The sequence below is a fragment of the Melospiza melodia genome, chromosome Z, assembly GCF_035770615.1.
Source record: "Melospiza melodia melodia isolate bMelMel2 chromosome Z, bMelMel2.pri, whole genome shotgun sequence".
Classification (NCBI taxonomy): Eukaryota; Metazoa; Chordata; class Aves; order Passeriformes; family Passerellidae; genus Melospiza; species Melospiza melodia.
The window spans coordinates 147574-168305 of NC_086226.1; the positions used below are offsets into that span (position 1 = coordinate 147574).

The following is a 20732-nucleotide window of genomic DNA, read 5'->3' on the forward strand; positions in this document are numbered from 1 at the left end:
CAAAAATTAAAAACTGCATCTAACAAAAGTCATCTAATAAATTCACACCCAAAACTCCAGCAGCCCAGCTGGCCCTACCAAAGCTCTATGTTTATACATACAGCAAACAAAACCAAAATCCCAGTAATACCCATCAGAAATCTATGAAAGAATCCTATTGAAATTAATCCTGCCTCAAATACAAACCAACCCATCCAGAGTGTCAGCTTCACTCAAAAAACAATTTACACAGACTTAATACTACCAAGAAATGAAACAACACACCATATACCACCCATGAATATCATAGTGAAGGAAAAAAAAAAACCACTACATTTTTTCCTTTTTGTTTTTTAAACTAACTTCTTTTATTAGCTAGAACAAAAGATTTTGCCAGGACTGTAACAACAACAACAACTTCTTTTGCTTCTTCTCCTTCTGAAATGTCCCTTCTCACTCCCAAATTCCTTTCAACGCCTGAGTTTACATCCAAGCAAAAAAGCAAAATTCCTGCACTCGTGCGTCCGATGCTCCTGTCAGATTCTCTCTTTCCCTCCACATCTTCTTACACTTTCAGTCTTCACGCTGTCCCGCCGTGATGAGTCTGACAGAAGAATTGGCACATGTTAACAGAGCATTTCCCTCCCTCCCTCCCTCCCTCTGCTTTCCTCAGCGCATTTCAATCCATCCCAGGCCTGCGGTGATGCACGCTCACCCCAAAGCTCACAGCAAGCGTGCAGCAGCTCAGGCTCACTCGGCTCCAGGGCCCAGAGCCTGCAGGCCCTGCAGCTGCCACACGGATGGACCTGGTTCCCTCCCCGGGTGCCCAGAGGGAAACCTGAGGGCAGGCGTCCACCCCGAGGGGGCACCCGCAGCCCCGGGCAGGCATGGAGTCGCCGGCTGCTCTCTGGGGACGACACCCTCCCTGCAGGCCACACTGCCTCGGCCTCTCCCTCCCTGGGGGACAGGCACCTCCAGGGTCTGTGACCAGCCCCCTTCCGTCAGCATCCAGGGGCTCTGTCAGAGCCACAGGGCTCAGTTCGTGGGGAGTACCGATGGCACACAAACGGCAGCCCGAGGAAATCGTGTTCTGGCCTCTAAGTGCTTGGGACAGGGTCTGATTTTTTGTTTTGTACTCGTATGAAGATTAGTACAACAGGGCTCTGACGGATGACATGGCAACACAGAATTAAAAACTCCTCGATAGGATTACATGGACTTCTAGGAAAAGACAAAAGCTTAGGGCCCTTCTGAAATCTACTTTTAATCCAAAGCACGGGGATTGTCAGCATGCTGCACCTTCCAGCTTTTCAAAGCAGCTTCCCGCTGAAGACCAGGAAACATTGATTTCTACAGAAACAATGGGCAACCCCCAGGCTAATCTCAGCACTACTGTTTAATAGGGGACCTGCCAGCGTGCCAGTCCAGCTTCAAGTGTGCTTTACTTCAGTCTAACATCCCCACAAAATTCTTCTCACAACTTCCAACCCTGAAATCTTATTTTCCCCTAAAGCTTCTCTTCATTAGCAATTTCCAAGTAACATGGTATTTTTACAACATTCAGAAATGTCATGCTGGACTGTGCTAGAGAGTAATCTGCAAATATCAGCTGAGCAAAGTTTGAATTGCCTTGTCCAGAGAAAAAAAACTACAAGTGAACACCTACACCTGCCTACAAAGAGCTAACAAGCCCCTGGCAGCTGCCAGCATCAAAGCACAGCGGATGTCTCTAATACAGGGTAAGGATAACAATATCACCTTCTGTTCTCTCCAGCTTCTTTTCCCTGCAGTCATATTTTGCTTCTTATGATTTTTTTAGTCCCCGTATCTTCTTGGACAGCACCGAGCCCGACGACAAGGACACGAGAGTCTTTCCCTGCCGGGCGGAGAGAACCAGGAAAACAGCTAAAATAAGAACAGGGCAGTTTGAAATTCATACTTGCAACGAGAAGCAGCGCCTAACCAACAGAACAAAAGTAAACAAAGCACGACACCTCCCTGGGGACAGAAGACTCACAAACTCTCCAGGATTTACAATTCTAGCCACCAACCCCTTCAGGACAGCAGCCAAGTGTCCCCTGGGGTGGTGCTGCACCAAAGAACCATCTGAGAGGTTCCAAAGAGTGAAATGCACAATATTTTGCAAAGACAAAAAATCTTGCAAAATAACAAAAATACAATAGATGTAAACTACAGGGCAAGAGTACAAGTGTTACCTTTGGGAGCTGGAACCATCCAGGTGAGCACCTGATAACTGGATCCTCACCAGAGTTTGAACCCTTCAGGACACAGAAGGGTTTTCCCCAGGAATTTCACAGACTGAGTTTTGACAGAAGCACGCTCGCCGGATCCTCAGAAACGTCGCCCATTCTCCAGGCGTCTGGAGAGAACTGCAAATGGCTCTCACGTAGTTGGAGCTGCTTCTGTAAGGTCTCAGGGTGAATTTCACCAGATGCAACCAAATTGGGCAACTCCCAGTGGGACAGAAGGAACCCAAAGCTTGGGTGAGCAGAGCTGCAGCAAATACTGAGGAAACAAACATAGCAGCGTAAAAAATAATAAACCATCCTTTTTTTTCTCTTGCTTTTGTTTTTTTTTTTCTTATTCAGATCAGCATAGCAATTAAAGAGAAGGTGAAAAACTCACCATTACTGAACATTTCATCACCTGTAAGCTGAGCATCCTTAGCATAGGGGACTCCAAAGTTAAAATTCACCGATCCCTGGGAAATGAAACCAAATATCGTATGGTAAACAATCAAACAGCAGACATAAAAATTTGTTTCCTCTAAGGACTTTCAGGTACGTATGTATCTTTGCATTACACATTAGAACATACACTTTATACCATCACCTAATACATAATAATTTACCTTTAAATTTTGATAGTATAGCATGAATTTTTAACTTAAACTGGTGATCTATTATTATTCAGTTGGTGCCTAAAGTTATTTCTGCTGTCACGTTCAAAAAAACATGAATTTTTTTTACTGGAATGAGCAATTGATTTCAAAGTCATCACAAGCCCACCAAAACACAAAGCTGGCTTCACTGGACGGGTCTGTGAGCTAGAAGGAGTTAGGCTTGTACTTCCCTCTTGTTCTTCCAGAACCAATAAATGCTGTCAACAAAACCAGGATCTTTAGCCCACTGCTGTGAAAGATTCTACAAGGATGATGGTTTGATTTGTGTTTAGAAGTTTTGATTTGAAATGGCCAGTCCAATGGATAAAGACAGTTTAAGTAGTATTACATTACTATTGTTATTATTTCTGTTATGATTTTTACTAGTACTACTACTATTGTTATCACCTGCTACTGGAAGAAACAAACCAGTAGTACCTATACTTAATTACTTTTATTTCCAGAAAATAATAAAGAAAAAGAACCAAACCAAAAAAAGTCACTTCCTACCTTTTATATCAAGGGATGAAAAATTTCTCTTGGGCTCTTCTCCAATTGATCAAGACTCATAGCACTGAAAGGCAAACAAAACAGTGCTTTATAGAAGGCCAAGTGCACGTTTCAAGGCTGAACCACCAACTGACTGCAGTGACAGCACTTACAACATGAATCGTTCCCAGAGCCTCTGTTCAATGGAATGTTCTGTGGAACTGCCATTTCTTTCCCAAAACACTAACTTCCAACACTTCCTAAACTTATCTTGTATTTTAAAACCACAGAAGTTAGTGAGACTCTGTGCGGAGGTCAGCTTTAAATTTATTTCCTTCTAAAGCTCAGAGCTCTGTTCCACCACCCTTCCCTTCGGCTCTACACTGGATCATGGTGAGCATTTGAGGAGTGCTCAAGAACCAATTCGATTTCTCTCTTTTTCTAGTTCTCTCTACTCTTAAATAATGCAAGACAAGTCAAATGAAAAATGACAAGTTCAGCATCAAAGTCACACTTTTTCCCTTTGTCTGCTCAAGAACAGGCTCTAAATCCACTTCTTGCTGCCTTCAACGATTAAGACTTGCAAAACCATTTTGACATGTTTTACAGCTTTATCATAAAACCCACAGAACGCAAGCTCTGAATTACAGGAAAAGGTCATTCACAGGCAAATATCTAAAGAGACCACTTACTTGTAAATACATACCTTGATAGAGATCGCACTGAGAACGTTTCTGTGGGACTCTAAGGGAGACATATTTTTTGAGTATCCTGTAAACAAGAAAAGCTAGGATATATTACAAGACATCCCCACTTTTTCTACATATTCAAATAGGATTTTTAATAAAAACAATTCAGTTAAAAAAGAAGGAAGAAAATCAAGGTAATTTTACTCAGCTATATTTACTCCCGATTTAGAGGGAAAAAAAAGTCACGGGTGCTGCAAAGAAAAAAAAAGTGAACCATAAACGCTTACAGTAGAATTTTAAAACAAGTGCTTGCATAAAAGAATCTTATGGAACGTGAAGTAGAAAAAAAAAGTGAAACCACTATCAGACCTGCCTATTTTCTCACCATTGTACAAGAAAATCCTAAAAGCATTATAAAGTCGCTGCCTGAAACCGGTCATGGGATGTAACCAAGAACAATTGAGGCATTTGCTAATTTAGACAGAAACCTTTTCTGGATGCAAGTGTCAAATCACAAGTTTTGTCTTTCAGAAGCTCGACAATGCTGGAAAGCATTTTCCCTGGGGCTCGGGAGGGCAGGGGCGGAAGGGGGGGTGGCTTTGCAGCTCGCACCTGTGCCATCCGAAGCACACAGCCCGCCCGCTCCCTGCGCTGGGCATTCTCCCGGCCATCTCTGGCTTTACCGCCCAGCGCCGCTCCATCCGCTGTCACGGCACAAAGAGCCACGGGCACTAACGCAGGCAGCAGCCCCGCCATGCCGGCGATACCGCAGCGCTCCCTGCTCGCAGCGCCCAACACGCGGCGGAGCCGCCTCCGCCCGCAGCACCGGCAGCAGCCCGAGGGAGACGGCTGCAGCTCGGGGGCTCCTCCGGCGCCTCCGCCAGCCCGAGGGCGGCCGCCCCACCGGGACCGCGGCAGCGCCCGGCGCCGCTCGCCCGGGGCGGCTCCCGCAGCTCCCGGCCCGCGGCAGCAAAGCACCGCCTCGCCCTCCGCCATCGGCGGGCGGCAGCGCCCCCGCCCCCGGCACCGCTGAGTGCGGCCGAGGAACCGGGCGGACGCTCCTTCCGCGCTGCTCAGCTCCGCGCGGGCGGCCAGACGGAGGCTGCGCCCCTCCAGCGTCGCTGTCCCGCGCGGGAGAGGCGCCGGCAGCTGCGCGCGCACAGCCCCGCGCGGCCGCCTGGCACGCCAGGCACTCATGTGCCGCGTCAGCCGTTGCGTCACACGCCGCGTCGGTAGCACGGCCTGCCGGGAGTTGGAGTCTCGGGCTGACAGCCACCGCTCCGTCCGCCGCCACCGGCAGCTGCAGTCCCTCCCGGGCATCAAACGGGTCCTTCGCCCCCGGGCGGGGAAGGACCTGAGGCAGCACCGCTCCTCCCCAATGCCCTCTCTTTTTCCCTCCAACTCTTTTTACTTTTTTCACTCTGTTTTTCACCACTTCCCTTCCCTTTTCCTTTTCCCTTTCCTTTCCTTTCCCTTCCCTTCCCCTTTCTTGTATTTCTAATCTTGGTTTACCTTTCCACCTTTAGAATAAAAAAGCAGCGGTAGAAACTTTCAGGCTACCCGAGAGTAAAAAAAAAAAACTCCAAATCGAAAATGATTTAAAGAAAACGATTTATTCCCTGGGAGCCTGAAATTTTCTACTGCTGCACGTGACATAGAGCTTTTATTCCTTCTTATAGATAGTTGATATTTTATATATATTTATCTTTTATATTGATGCATTATATTAGTAACTATATATAATATGCACCTTATTCAAAAAATATACGGGAATTATTTTTTAAATTATTTACCACATCTACTGCTACAACTTATTTTTCCTTATATTTCTAATTTTTATATAAATCTTTAATGTGCTTATGATATATTTCTATACTTATATTTCTACCTTTATATTATTTGTATTTGTAATTTTTACACGAAAACCCCTGCTTTGGCAAAGAAAAAACAAAACCATCCATTATTTTAAACTACCTAAATGTTTTTTTATATTTGTATTTATCATAATATACAACAAATGATAGATATAGATAGATAGATAGATATATCACATCCGTATTTATATCTATTTTATATCCATTTCCTATAATAGTTTTCATAAAATATATGCAGTATCACTTGTATTATATATTGTATCAATTTATGTTATTTTACATTTACAATTTAATATTAATTTTTTATCTGTCTGCATATAGTTGCAATACATTTATATATTTGTATTTTTGTTTGGGTTGTATTTACATTTATATTCTCTATTCATATATCTAAAAACATACACAATACTCTATTAAAATTAGAATAACTTATTGTAACATATCATGACTTATGTTACATGTTAAATTTTAAAAATTGACCGAATACATAAAAATAAAATTGGCTCATTCCCATTGCTACACATCTATTTCTTTTGTTTCAATATAGTTAGAGTCATAATTGCATATTTAAAATCCAATTCCTAAATGAAATGACGAAACAAACAGCATCAAATTCCCACCAATGTCTTCCAAAAACATCAAGATACCTCCAACAGCCAAACAAGTGTCAGCGAAAAAACAAAGAACACTCTTTTCAATAACAATTCTCATCAGGACAGAAAAATGGAACCAAAATAAAAGAAAATCCTATAGAAACACACACAGCAAATTACAAAAAGTACTAAAAAAAAGTCAAACCAATCTACTCAACTCAAGCCAGTGCCACTCACCCTGAACGACGTTACTAAAAAAAAACCCAACAAAATTCTACCTCTACACTAACTCAAGGAATAAACAATCCTCTGTAAAAATAACTTTAAAACCTGAACTAATTAACAAAATGGAAAAACATCTCAACCACTAAAAACTAAGAAATTAACTACCCAAATAAATAAATACTTTAAAAACCCACCATATAAATACCCATGTTCCCAAAAAAAACCCTGATAAACAATACTCAAATACATTAAAAGACAACAACAAGAAGAAAATAAAGAAACCAACAACAAGAATAATACCAAAAACCAGATAAACTTAAATCTGCAACCAAAAAATTATTCCCAACTGAATAAACCCATAGTGCCTCAAGCTATCAAAATAAAAATACCACCTAGAAACAAACACAAAGACTAAAGACAAACGTAACCATAAACAATGTCCCCCAAATTACCCGGAACCATAAAACATACACTACAATCAAATAAACCAAACAAATAAAAGCCCTGGAAGACGATAAACACACATGCAATTATAAAGATTAAAAACCCGCTGCTATGAACGACAGGACGCTACCTCAAGCCCCCCAAAACAAACACTACACACTCACGCTAATAAAAGCCACCGCAACAGAATTAAAATCCGAACCGCTGCTTCGCGCTACGACCCGTAAAAACCATTGCGCGCCCTTCTAAACATAATACCCGGAAAAAAAAAAAAAATAAAATAAAATCCGACTACAAAACCCAATCCAAAACAAACCATTATCATCCCTACCGGCACCGAGAACCGTGCCCACTCATGAAGAACACCGTATCCCTTAGCGGACACCCGCTGCAAACCGAACACAGCGATGCCATCAACGCCTCCAAAGCGCCTCCGAGCCACGGCACCGCCGAACGTGGAGCGGCCGAACCCCGCGCTCGCTGCCGGCCCCGGACGGAGCGCGGCTCCCGGCAGGAAAGCGGCTCCTGCGGCGGCCGCTCCGGCACGCGGGGCCGGCGCCGTCCCGGGGAGCCCCGCCCGCTGCCCCTGCCCGGCGGGGCCGGCACCGGGCCCGGGGCTACCGGCGGCGCCCGAGCCCCGCGCCCGGAGCGGACGGAGCGGCCGGCACCGCCCGGGCCGGCGCAGCAGCGCCCGCGCCGCCTCTGCCGCCCTCGGCCGGCCCGGCCCGGCTCCGCTCGGCTCCGCACGGCTCGCACCGGCGCGGCTCCGCCACTGCCGCTCTCGGCCGGCCCGGCCGCGCCGAATCCCCCGTGCGCCCCGGCAGCTGCCCGGGCCGTGCCAGCAGCGCTCCCGAGCGGGAACGTTCCGCGCCGGGCCGCGGGCACGGGCAGCGCCCTCCAATGCAGCGGCACAGCCCCATTGCAGCCCTGCAAACGCTGCCGGAGCTGCGGCTTCCCGCAAGCCAGCCCCGAAACCGCAGACGGGGCTCACCTCACTTCAACAAGGGCAAAGAAATGTGTTCTCCCCTCCAATTTCACCCCCTAGGAGAGCAGAAAAGAAGGGGCGCTCCCCAAATGAAAGCCTTCGACTGATGGGAAAGGGCGATTTCGAAGGGCGATTTCTCCATTCAAACCCTTCAAAAGGAGGGACACAAGGGCTGCCCCCTCCATTTAAACCCGAGGGTGGTGAAAATGGGGTGGCTGCCTTCAAATCAAACCCAGAATACCACAAGAATACTTTTCCCATTCCCCTTAGAATAGAACGCAGGGATTCCCTGTCACCCCCGGGATACCCCTAACAGCCTGGAAAAGGCAGCTTTTCCTGCAATCAACACCCTTCAAACCACAAGTCAAGAGGGATCCCCTCAGGTCAAACGCAGACAATAAAAGAAGAGGAGCTGCTTCCTTCTCCTTAATTCCTTTTGTCTTCATAAGCTCCATTTTTGTTCCTGGGGAACCGGAGAGGGACTGGCAAGATGAAATTGCAAAGGGGAAGGAGAAAATTCCCCGCTCCGAACCCACACGGGCTCACCTGTTCGGCCGCTGCTCCCCGGCACAAAGATTCGTCCCTCGGCGCCTCCTTTAAGCGATGCTCCACGTACCCAAGCGCGGATCCAGGTGTTGCCCCCGACCCTGTGGGAAGCTCTCGCAGTCCTTCCATGAGACAGCGCCGGGAGCGCCCCATAAACCCCTCCACTCAGCAGCTCCATGCAAAAGGGAGCTGAGGCAAAGCCTCCCCCTAAAACAGCCTCGCCCCGGCAGGAGCCGGCCCCTCATCATCCTCACACTCACACCTGGGCTGCTCCGAGCCCTCATCATCCTCACACTCACACCTGGGCTGCTCCGAGCCCCCATCATATATTTTTCATATTTATATTCGCATTTATATTTAGAATTTATATTACTGTATAATAAAAATTATATTATATACTGCATCTCTTCATGTTACTTACATAGATTTCTATTTCTATTCATAGTTTGGTATTATATCTTTATATCTCTATATATTTATTACATATTTCTGTATGTCTATTTACATTTCTATAGTACTTATATTATTTAAAATAAAACCCCTGCCTCTAACCAAATAAAAAGCAAAGACACCCCTTTATTTAAAACACATTTAAAATTTTAAAAATAATTTTGTTTGTCATAATTCTATTCACATCTATATTTGTAATTTTCATTTGTTATATTTATAGATATTATATATATTGGAGAGAATACCTTTTTATTTAATAATAGGTATATTCTTTTGACACAATAGATTTCTTTTACTGATATTGATATATATTAAATATTTATTGATATCGACATATAGATGATATATTTGGATTTCTAGTTTTATATTTTTTATGAAATCTCCAGCCTATACCCCAATAAAAGCCAAAAAATCCCCAATTTATTTAAACTATATTTAAACATAAATCCTGTCACGGCTGCATTGCACAGCAGTGCCCCAAACTAATCTGACACTTGTTCATCTCCTGGACTTGAATCTGAACCCGCTCACCTTGATCGCACCTGGCAGAACCATTTTCGTACCTTTTTCTGGCATGTCTTGGGTTTTTTCTTGAATTTTTTGTGGCCTTTATTGCCTCTCTTTCTTGCCTTGTTTCTTGATTTTTTTTCTGGCACTTCTTGGGTTTTTTTCTTCGTTTCTTCTTGCCCATCTTGGTGTTTTTTCTGGTTTTTCCTTGCCCCCCCTTGGTTTGTTTTTTTTTTCAGTTTATTTTTTTTCCCTGTTTTTTTTTTTTCTGTGGTATTTCTGGGATTTTTCTTGCCCATCTTGGATTTTTCAGGGAGGGGGGGTGTTTCTCGCCCATCCCGAGGTATTTTCTGTGGCTTTGTTTTTTGTTGGTTTCTTTTTTCTTTTCTTTTTATTTTTTTCCCTAGGCTTCTCCTTGCCCTCTTGGTTTTTGGGTTTTTTTTGTCTGTCTTCCTTCTTTCCTCCCTTCCTTCCTGTCCTTCCTTCTTTCTTCCTTTCATTTCCTTTCCTTATTTTCTTTTTTTCTTTTTCTTTCTTTCTTTCTTTCTTTCCCTGCATTTCTAATCTTGGTTTTCCTTTCTAGCTTTAGAATAAAAAAGCAGCAGTAGTAACTTTCAGGCTACCTGGGAGTAAAAAAAACTCCAAAACGAAAATGATTTAAAGAAAACGATTTATTCCCTGGGAGCCTGAAATTTTCTACAGCTGCACTTGACAGAGAGCTTTTATCCCTTCTTATCGATAGTTGATATTTTATACTTTATACAGCGCCCCCTGCCGTGTGCACCGGCGCACTGCAGGCACAGCGCCCCCTGTCGTCTGCACCGGCGCACTGCAGGCACAGCGCCCCCTGTCGTCTGCACAGGCGCACTGCATGCAGAGCGCCGCGGCGTCGTTAGGTTCTGTTGAATGAAACTTGGCTGAATTGGGCTTGCTTCGGCTCTTGGTCTAAACTCGTTTCAGTTCGGCTCTTCGGCTGAACTGCGCACGGTTCGGCTAAACTCGGTCGTATTCGGCACATTGTCTAAATGCGGCTCAAGTCGGCTACAGTCGGCTATCGGTTGCAGTCGGCTATTGTCGGCTCTTGGTGTAAACTGGGCTGTTTCCGGCCGCACTGGGCTCTTGGGTTGCAGTCGGCTGTTTGCGGCCACACTGGGCTCTTCGGTCAAACTCGGCTGTTTCCGGCCACACTCGGTCTTCGGGGAAACTCGGCTGTTTCCGGCCACACTCGGCTCTTCGGGGAAACTCGGCTGTTTCCGGCCACACTCGTCTCTTCGGGGAAACTCGGCTGTTTCCGGCCACACTCGGCTCTTCGGCTCTTCGGAACTATTCGGCCCGGCTCGGCTCCCTCAGGGCGGGAAAGCCGACGTGAGAGGACCCCGGCACAGCGAGGCGTTTACCCAGATGCCTCTCACAAACCCGCCAAAATACGCCCGCCCGCGGCGCCGCTGAGCCCACAGCATGTCTCGGGTACACATGAAACGCCACAGAAAAATCCGTCGGGGCCGCCATGACGTCGGTATTCCGTGCAGGCAGTGCAGTTAAACACCCACCCGGTCCTCCACTTTCCCGCCCTTTTCGCCGCCATCTTGAGAAGGTCAACCAAAACTCCGCGACATCGCCCACGCGCCACTCCCAAGCTGGCGGCCTCTCGCTGCACGCCTGCAGTACCGCGCTCTGCCCACAAGGCGGCAGCACTGCCGCCCGCCCCAGCCGGGGGCGCAGCGCGCCTCGGGGCTGCGGCAGCGAAGGCGGCAAAAAAGAACAGGGGCGACCCCCGCCGAAAACTGCTCTGAAATAAATGCCCCAAAACAACCGGGAAGAGGGAAAAAAAACTTCTGCCTCTAATCTAATAGGATAAAAGACAAAACAAAACCAAACAAAACACAACACCAAAAAAAAAAAAAAATTAAAAAAATAATTAAATATTTTTTAAAATATTTTTTCATATTAATATTCACATTTCTATTTACAATGTATATTGATGTACACTGTCCATTTATACATTTCTTTTTATAAATACATTTCTATTCCATATTGCATATATCCCTAAAACTTTAATTTATTTGTATATTTTTATAATTATTTTTACATAGTAAGTATGTATTTCTGGTACTATTTTTACTTCTGTAACACTTGGATTATTTAAAATAAAACCTTTGCCTCCATCCACATTAAAGCCAAAAAGAACCCCTTTCTTCAAAACTGTACTTAAATATTTTTTTTAATTCTATTTTTCAGGTTCATATTCACATTTACATTTAAAATGTATACTTATGTATACTGTTATTTGTATTTTTCATTACATCTCTTCCTATTATTTGTATTTATTTAGATTTTGTGGTTATATAATATATTTATATCTTGATTGTATATCTCAATATTTAGAAATATATAACAATAATAACTACATTCATATGATTTAAAATAAAAACCCTGCCTCTAACACAAGAATAAAAAAGCCCAACCTTTGTTTTAAACAATATTTAAATAGATTTTATCCTCCTGTTCAATTTTTATATTCATATTTGTACTTATAATGTATATTAATGTATATTGCTTACTTATGCATTTATCTTTACCAATGTCAATTTATAAATAAATTTATATTCTATATTACATCCGATGCGAGTAGGTATTTATATTTTTCATATATTTTTATTCATATTTTTTATATTGATTAAATATTTCTGCGTCAAGATTTTTACTTCTGGAACACTTATAATATTCAAAATAAAAACCCTGCCTCTACTTAAATAAAAGCCAAAACATTCCCTTTCTCTTAAACTATATTTACATATTTTTATATTTATATTCCCATTTATAATTTATATTGCCATATAATGTTATTTATATTCTATACTACAACTCTTCATATTACTTACATATATTTATATTTAAATTTATAGTCATAGTTTAGCAATTTCTCTTTATATATTTATTATATCTTTCTATCTTAAGATCCACATTTCTATATTACTTATATTATTTAAAATAAAACTCCTGCCTCTAACCAAATAAAAACCAAGGACACCCCTTTATTTGAACCAGATTTAAAATTTAGGAAGTAAATTTATTTTTCAAAATTATAATGATATTTATATGGATAGTTTTATTTATTCTATTCATAGATATTATATATATTAGAGAGAATACCTTCTAATATAATCATAGATATATATTTTCTGTATTATATATATATTTTTTACTTATATTTATTTAAATTAAATATGTATAGATATTTGTATTTCTATATATATTTGTATATCTGAATTTATATTGTATTTCTATCATTTATTTAAAAACCCCAGCCTATAACCTAAAAAAAACCACAATTTACTTTAACTCCATTTAAATATTTTTATATCTACAATCTATATTTATATATCTTTGTGTATATATATATATATAAAACAGACTATCATTTACCTATACGATAATATGTTCCAATTATATACCATATATTATAGTTCTATGTATGTATCTGTTATCTATATTTATGTTTACCGCTCTAATTTTATATTTATTTTTAAATTTATATTTATTTCTATTTTCATCTCTACATTCAACCATGTCAGTTCATTAACCCGACGCACCAGAGCCACAACAATACTGTACCTTTGTCAGCGCCGGCACGCAGCACACGCCCATCCCACCGCAGCACCTCAAAACAAAACCTATTTCTATTACTAACGGAACAAACATCCCACAACACTGAACCCTAATAAAAACTCAAATAAACCTAACTGTAAACAAATTTTAAATCCCACTATAAAGTAGCCCAAAACCTCCGCACATGCTCATCATAAACTTCCTCCTAAACCAGTATCTCAAAAACCCCAAAAAACTCAAATACACCTTGAAAATGACACAACTGCTAATAAAAACAAACACCCAATAAAAATTAAATCAAACCAACTCACTAGACTCAAAACTGTACAACTGACCCTAAACATTACTAAAAAAAGTCCCCAAAGCTCTACCTTTTTGCTAATGCACAAATAATAACCTATAATCTATAAAAGTTCTTTGAAAAAATTAAAAAAAAACCACCATGAAAATAAAAAACCTAAACCATTAAATTACTAAAAAACATCACTACCTAAATTAAAAAACGTGTTGCCTATAAAAACCCACCATATAAATGCCCCTGTCCCAAAAAATAAAAATAAAATAACTGTCAAACCAGAAAGAAATCAGAACTTAGGAACACCAAAACCATAGCGTTCAAGAAGTCACACCACATCCCTCATCATACACCAACTACAAACAACATAAAACAATACAATGAATTCTTAAAAACCACCTTAAGACCACTACATTGAAAAACATTTCAAAAATTAAAAACTGCATTTAACAAAAGCCATCTAATAAATTCACACCCAAACCTCCAGCAGCCCAGCTGGCCCTACCAAAGCTCTAGGTTCATACATACAGTAAACAAAACCAAAATCCCAGTAATACCCATCAGAAATCTAGGAAATAATCCTATTGAAATTAATCCTGCTTCAAATACAAACCAACCCATCCAGAAAGTCAGCTTCACTCAATAAACAATTTACACAGACTTAATACTACCAAGAAATGAAACAACACACCATATACCACCAATGAATATCATAGTGAAGGAAAAAAAAACCACTACATTTTTTCCTTTTTGTTTTTTAAACTAACTTCTTTTATTAGCTAGAACAAAAGATTTTGCCAGGACTGTAACAACAACAACAACTTCTTTTGCTTCTTCTCCTTCTGAAATGTCCCTTCTCACTCCCAAATTCCTTTCAACGCCTGAGTTTACATCCAAGCAAAAAAGCAAAATTCGTGCACTCGTGCGTCCGATGCTCCTGTCAGATTCTCTCTTTCCCTCCACATCTTCTTACACTTTCAGTCTTCACGCTGTCCCGCCGTGATGAGTCTGACAGAAGAATTGGCACATGTTAACAGAGCATTTCCCTCCCTCCCTCTGCTTTCCTCAGCGCATTTCAATCCATCCCAGGCCTGCAGTGATGCACGCTCACCCCAAAGCTCACAGCAAGCGTGCAGCAGCTCAGGCTCACTCGGCTCCAGGGCCCAGAGCCTGCAGGCCCTGCAGCTGCCACACGGATGGACCTGGTTCCCTCCCCGGGTGCCCAGAGGGAAACCTGAGGGCAGGCGTCCACCCCGAGGGGGCACCCGCAGCCCCGGGCAGGCATGGAGTCGCCGGCTGCTCTCTGGGGACGACACCCTCCCTGCAGGCCACACTGCCTCGGCCTCTCCCTCCCTGGGGGACAGGCACCTCCAGGGTCTGTGACCAGCCCCCTTCCGTCAGCATCCAGGGGCTCTGTCAGAGCCACAGGGCTCAATTCGTGGTGAGTACCGATGGCACGCAAACGGCAGCCCGAGGAAATCGTGTTCTGGCCTCTAAGTGCTTGGGACAGGGTCTGATTTTTTGTTTTGTACTTGTATGAAGCTTAGTACAACAGGGCTCTGATGGATGACATGGCAACACAGAATTAAAAACTCCTCGATAGGATTACATGGACTTCTAGGAAAAGACAAAAGCTTAGGACCCTTCTGAAATCTACTTTTAATCCAAAGCACGGGGATTGTCAGCATGCTGCACCTTCCAGCTTTTCAAAGCAGCTTCCCGCTGAAGACCAGGAAACATTGATTTCTACAGAAACAATGGGCAACCCCCAGGCTAATCTCAGCACTACTGTTTAATAGGGGACCTGCCAGCGTGCCAGTCCAGCTTCAAGTGTGCTTTACTTCAGTCTAACATCCCCACAAAATTCTTCTCACAACTTCCAACCCTGAAATCTTATTTTCCCCTAAAAGCTTCTCTTCATTAGCAATTTCCAAGTAACATGGTATTTTTACAACATTCAAAAATGTCATGCTGGACTGTGCTAGAGAGTAATCTGCAAATATAAGCTTAGCAAAGTTTGAATTGACTTGTCCAGAGAAAAAAACTACAAGTGAACACCTACACCTGCCTACAAAGAGCTAACAAGCCCCTGGCAGCTGCCAGCATCAAAGCACAGCGGATGTCTCTAATACAGGGTAAGGATAACAATATCACCTTCTGTTCTCTCCAGCTTCTTTTCCCTGCAGTCCTATTTTGCTTCTTATGATTTTTTTAGTCCCCGTATCTTCTTGGACAGCACTGAGCCCGACGACAAGGACACGAGAGTCTTTCCCTGCCGGGCGGAGAGAACCAGGAAAACAGTTAAAATAAGAACAGGGCAGTTTGAAATTCATACTTGCAACGAGAAGCAGCGCCTAACCAACAGAACAAAAGTAAACAAAGCATGACACCTCCCTGGGGACAGAAGACTCACAAACTCTCCAGGATTTACAATTCTAGCCACCAACCCCTTCAGGACAGCAGCCAAGTGTCCCACGGGGTGGTGCTGCACCAAAGAACCATCTGAGAGGTTCCAAAGAGTGAAATGCACAATATTTTGCAAAGACAAAAAATCTTGCAAAATAACAAAAATACAATAGATGTAAACTACAGGGCAAGAATACAAGTGTTACCTTTGGGAGCTGGAACCATCCAGGTGAGCACCTGATAACTGGATCCTCACCAGAGTTTGAACCCTTCAGGACACAGAAGGGTTTTCCCCAGGAATTTCACAGACTGAGTTTTGACAGAAGCACGCTCGCCGGATCCTCAGAAACGTCGCCCATTCTCCAGGCGTCTGGAGAGAACTGCAAATGGCTCTCACGTAGTTGGAGCTGCTTCTGTAAGGTCTCAGGGTGAATTTCACCAGATGCAACCAAATTGGGCAACTCCCAGTGGGACAGAAGGAACCCAAAGCTTGGGTAAGCAGAGCTGCAGCAAATACTGAGGAAACAAACATAACAGCGTAAAAAATAATAAACCATCCTTTTTTTTCTCTTGCTTTTGTTTTTTTTTTTCTTATTCAGATCAGCATAGCAATTAAAGAGAAGGTGAAAAACTCACCATTACTGAACATTTCATCACCTGTAAGCTGAGCATCCTTAGCATAGGGGACTCCAAAGTTAAAATTCACCGATCCCTGGGAAATGAAACCAAATATCGTATGGTAAACAATCAAACAGCAGACATAAAAATTTGTTTCCTCTAAGGACTTTCAGGGACGTATGTATCTTTGCATTACACATTAGAACATACACTTTATACCATCACCTAATACATAATAATTCACCTTTAAATTCTGATAGTATAGCATGAATTTTTAACTTAAACTGGTGATCTATCATTATTCAGTTGGTGCCTAAAGTTATTTCTGCTGTCACGTTCAAAAAAACATGAATTTTTTTTACTGGAATGAGCAATTGATTTCAAAGTCATCACAAGCCCACCAAAACACAAAGCTGGGTTCACTGGACGGGTCTGTGAGCTAGAAGTAGTTAGGCTTGTACTTCCCTCTTGTTCTTCCAGAACCAATAAATGCTGTCAACAAAACCAGGATCTTTAGCCCACTGCTGTGAAAGATTCTACAAGGATGATGGTTTGATTTGTGTTTAGAAGTTTTGATTTGAAATGGCCAGTCCAATGGATAAAGACAGTTTAAGTAGTATTACATTACTATTGTTATTATTTCTATTATGATTTTTACTAGTACTACTACTATTATTATCACCTGCTACTGGAAGAAACAAACCAGTAGTACCTATACTTAATTACTTTTATTTCCAGAAAATAATAAAGAAAAAGAACCAAACCAAAAAAAGTCACTTCCTACCTTTTATATCAAGGGATGAAAAATTTCTCTTGGGCTCTTCTCCAATTGATCAAGACTCATAGCACTGAAAGGCAAACAAAACAGTGCTTTACAGAAGGCCAAGTGCACGTTTCAAGGCTGAACCACCAACTGACTGCAGTGACAGCACTTACAACGTGAATCGTTCCCAGAGCCTCTGTTCAATGGAATGTTCTGTGGAACTGCCATTTCTTTCCCAAAACACTAACTTCCAACACTTCCTAAACTTATCTTGTATTTTAAAACCACAGAAGTTAGTGAGACTCTGTGCGGAGGTCAGCTTTAAATTTATTTCCTTCTAAAGCACAGAGCTCTGTTCCATCACCCTTCCCTTCGGCTCTACACTGGATCATGGTGAGCATTTGAGGAGTGCTCAAGAACCAATTCGATTTCTCTCTTTTTCTAGTTCTCTCTACTCTTAAATAATGCAAGACAAGTCAAATGAAAAATGACAAGTTCAGCATCAAAGTCACACTTTTTCCCTTTGTCTGCTCAAGAACAGGCTCTAAATCCACTTCTTGCTGCCTTCAACGATTAAGACTTGCAAAACCATTTTGACATGTTTTACAGCTTTATCATAAAACCCACAGAACGCAAGCTCTGAATTACAGGAAAAGGTCATTCACAGGCAAATATCTAAAGAGACCACTTACTTGTAAATACATACCTTGATAGAGATCGCACTGAGAACGTTTCTGTGGGACTCTAAGGGAGACATATTTTCTGAGTATCCTGTAAACAAGAAAAGCTACGATATATTACAAGACATCCCCGCTTTTTCTACATATTCAAATAGGATTTTTAATAAAAACAATTCAGTTAAAAAAGAAGGAAGAAAATCAAGGTAATTTTACTCAGCTATATTTACTCCCGATTTAGAGGGAAAAAAAAGTCACGGGTGCTGCAAAGAAAAAAAAAGTGAACCATAAACGCTTACAGTAGAATTTTAAAACAAGTGCTTGCATAAAAGAATCTTATGGAACGTGAAGTAGAAAAAAAAAGTGAAACCACTATCAGACCTGCCTATTTTCTCACCATTGTACAAGAAAATCCTAAAAGCATTATAAAGTCGCTGCCTGAAACCGGTCATGGGATGTAACCAAGAACAATTGAGGCATTTGCTAATTTAGACAGAAACCTTTTCTGGATGCAAGTGTCAAATCACAAGTTTTGTCTTTCAGAAGCTCGACAATGCTGGAAAGCATTTTCCCTGGGGCTCGGGAGGGCAGGGGCGGAAGGGGGGGTGGCTTTGCAGCTCGCACCTGTGCCATCCGAAGCACACAGCCCGCCCGCTCCCTGCGCTGGGCATTCTCCCGGCCATCTCTGGCTTTACCGCCCAGCGCCGCTCCATCCGCTGTCACGGCACAAAGAGCCACGGGCACTAACGCAGGCAGCAGCCCCGCCATGCCGGCGATACCGCAGCGCTCCCTGCTCGCAGCGCCCAACACGCGGCGGAGCCGCCTCCGCCCGCAGCACCGGCAGCAGCCCGAGGGAGACGGCTGCAGCTCGGGGGCTCCTCCGGCGCCTCCGCCAGCCCGAGGGCGGCCGCCCCACCGGGACCGCGGCAGCGCCCGGCGCCGCTCGCCCGGGGCGGCTCCCGCAGCTCCCGGCCCGCGGCAGCAAAGCACCGCCTCGCCCTCCGCCATCGGCGGGCGGCAGCGCCCCCGCCCCCGGCACCGCTGAGGGAGGCCGAGGAACCGGGCGGACGCTCCTTCCGCGCTGCTCAGCTCCGCGCGGGCGGCCAGACGGAGGCTGCGCCCCTCCAGCGTCGCTGTCCCGCGCGGGAGAGGCGCCGGCAGCTGCGCGCGCACAGCCCCGCGCGGCCGCCTGGCACGCCAGGCACTCATGTGCCGCGTCAGCCGTTGCGTCACACGCCGCGTCGGTAGCACGGCCTGCCGGGAGTTGGAGTCTCGGGCTGACAGCCACCGCTCCGTCCGCCGCCACCGGCAGCTGCAGTCCCTCCCGGGCATCAAACGGGTCCTTCGCCCCCGGGCGGGGAAGGACCTGAGGCAGCACCGCTCCTCCCCAATGCCCTCTCTTTTTCCCTCCAACTCTTTTTACTTTTTTCACTCTGTTTTTCACCACTTCCCTTCCCTTTTCCTTTTCCCTTTCCTTTCCTTTCCCTTCCCTTCCCCTTTCTTGTATTTCTAATCTTGGTTTACCTTTCCACCTTTAGAATAAAAAAGCAGCGGTAGAAACTTTCAGGCTACCCGAGAGTAAAAAAAAAAAACTCCAAATCGAAAATGATTTAAAGAAAACGATTTATTCCCTGGGAGCCTGAAATTTTCTACTGCTGCACGTGACATAGAGCTTTTATTCCTTCTTATAGATAGTTGATATTTTATATATATTTATCTTTTATATTGATGCATTATATTAGTAACTATATATAATATGCACCTTATTCAAAAAATATACGGGAATTATTTTTTAAATTATTTACCACATCTACTGCTACAACTTATTTTTCCTTATATTTCTAATTTTTATATAAATCTTTAATGTGCTTATGATATATTTCTATACTTATATTTCTACCTTTATATTATTTGTATTTGTAATTTTTACACGAAAACCCCTGCTTTGGCAAAGAAAAAACAAAACCATCCATTATTTTAAACTACCTAAATGTTTTTTTATATTTGTATTTATCATAATATACAACAAATGATAGATATAGATAGATAGATAGATATATCACATCCGTATTTATATCTATTTTATATCCATTTCCTATAATAGTTTTCATAAAATATATGCAGTATCACTTGTATTATATATTGTATCAATTTATGTTATTTTACATTTACAATTTAATATTAATTTTTTATCTGTCTGCATATAGTTGCAATACATTTATATATTTGTATTTTTGTTTGGGTTGTATTTACATTTATATTCTCTATTCATATATCTAAAAACATACACAATACTCTATTAAAATTAGAATAACTTATTGTAACATATCATGACTTATGTTACATGTTAAATTTTAAAAATTGACCGAATACATAAAAATAAAATTGGCTCATTCCCATTGCTACACATCTATTTCTTTTGTTTCAATATAGTTAGAGTCATAATTGCATATTTAAAATCCAATTCCTAAATGAAATGACGAAACAAACAGCATCAAATTCCCACCAATGTCTTCCAAAAACATCAAGATACCTCCAACAGCCAAACAAGTGTCAGCGAAAAAACAAAGAACACTCTTTTCAATAACAATTCTCATCAGGACAGAAAAATGGAACCAAAATAAAAGAAAATCCTATAGAAACACACACAGCAAATTACAAAAAGTACTAAAAAAAAGTCA

At 42.5% G+C, this 20732-nt stretch overlaps 2 long non-coding RNA genes across 6 annotated transcripts in view; both read right to left on the reverse strand.

The window, feature by feature from the left end:
* Positions 1–319: 319 nt before the first annotated feature.
* The window catches only part of LOC134432071 (uncharacterized), a 49249-nt gene continuing 28836 nt past the window's right edge, over positions 320–20732 (reverse strand). Inside the window, exons 1-7 of one of the 5 annotated variants that reach the window (XR_010031208.1) lie at positions 8727–8807; positions 4077–4141; positions 3392–3455; positions 2626–2701; positions 2196–2505; positions 1738–1855; positions 320–583 (exon numbers count right to left, since the gene is read on the reverse strand). This is a non-coding gene — a long non-coding RNA (uncharacterized LOC134432071). The other 4 variants (XR_010031210.1, XR_010031207.1, XR_010031209.1 and 1 more) reach the window with 4 other exon arrangements.
* Positions 14311–18669, reverse strand: LOC134432219 (uncharacterized). Its single transcript, XR_010031268.1, has 6 exons — positions 18081–18669; positions 17396–17459; positions 16630–16705; positions 16200–16509; positions 15742–15859; positions 14311–14595 (listed from the first exon to the last, which is right to left on the reverse strand). It is a non-coding gene; the product is annotated as an uncharacterized LOC134432219 (long non-coding RNA).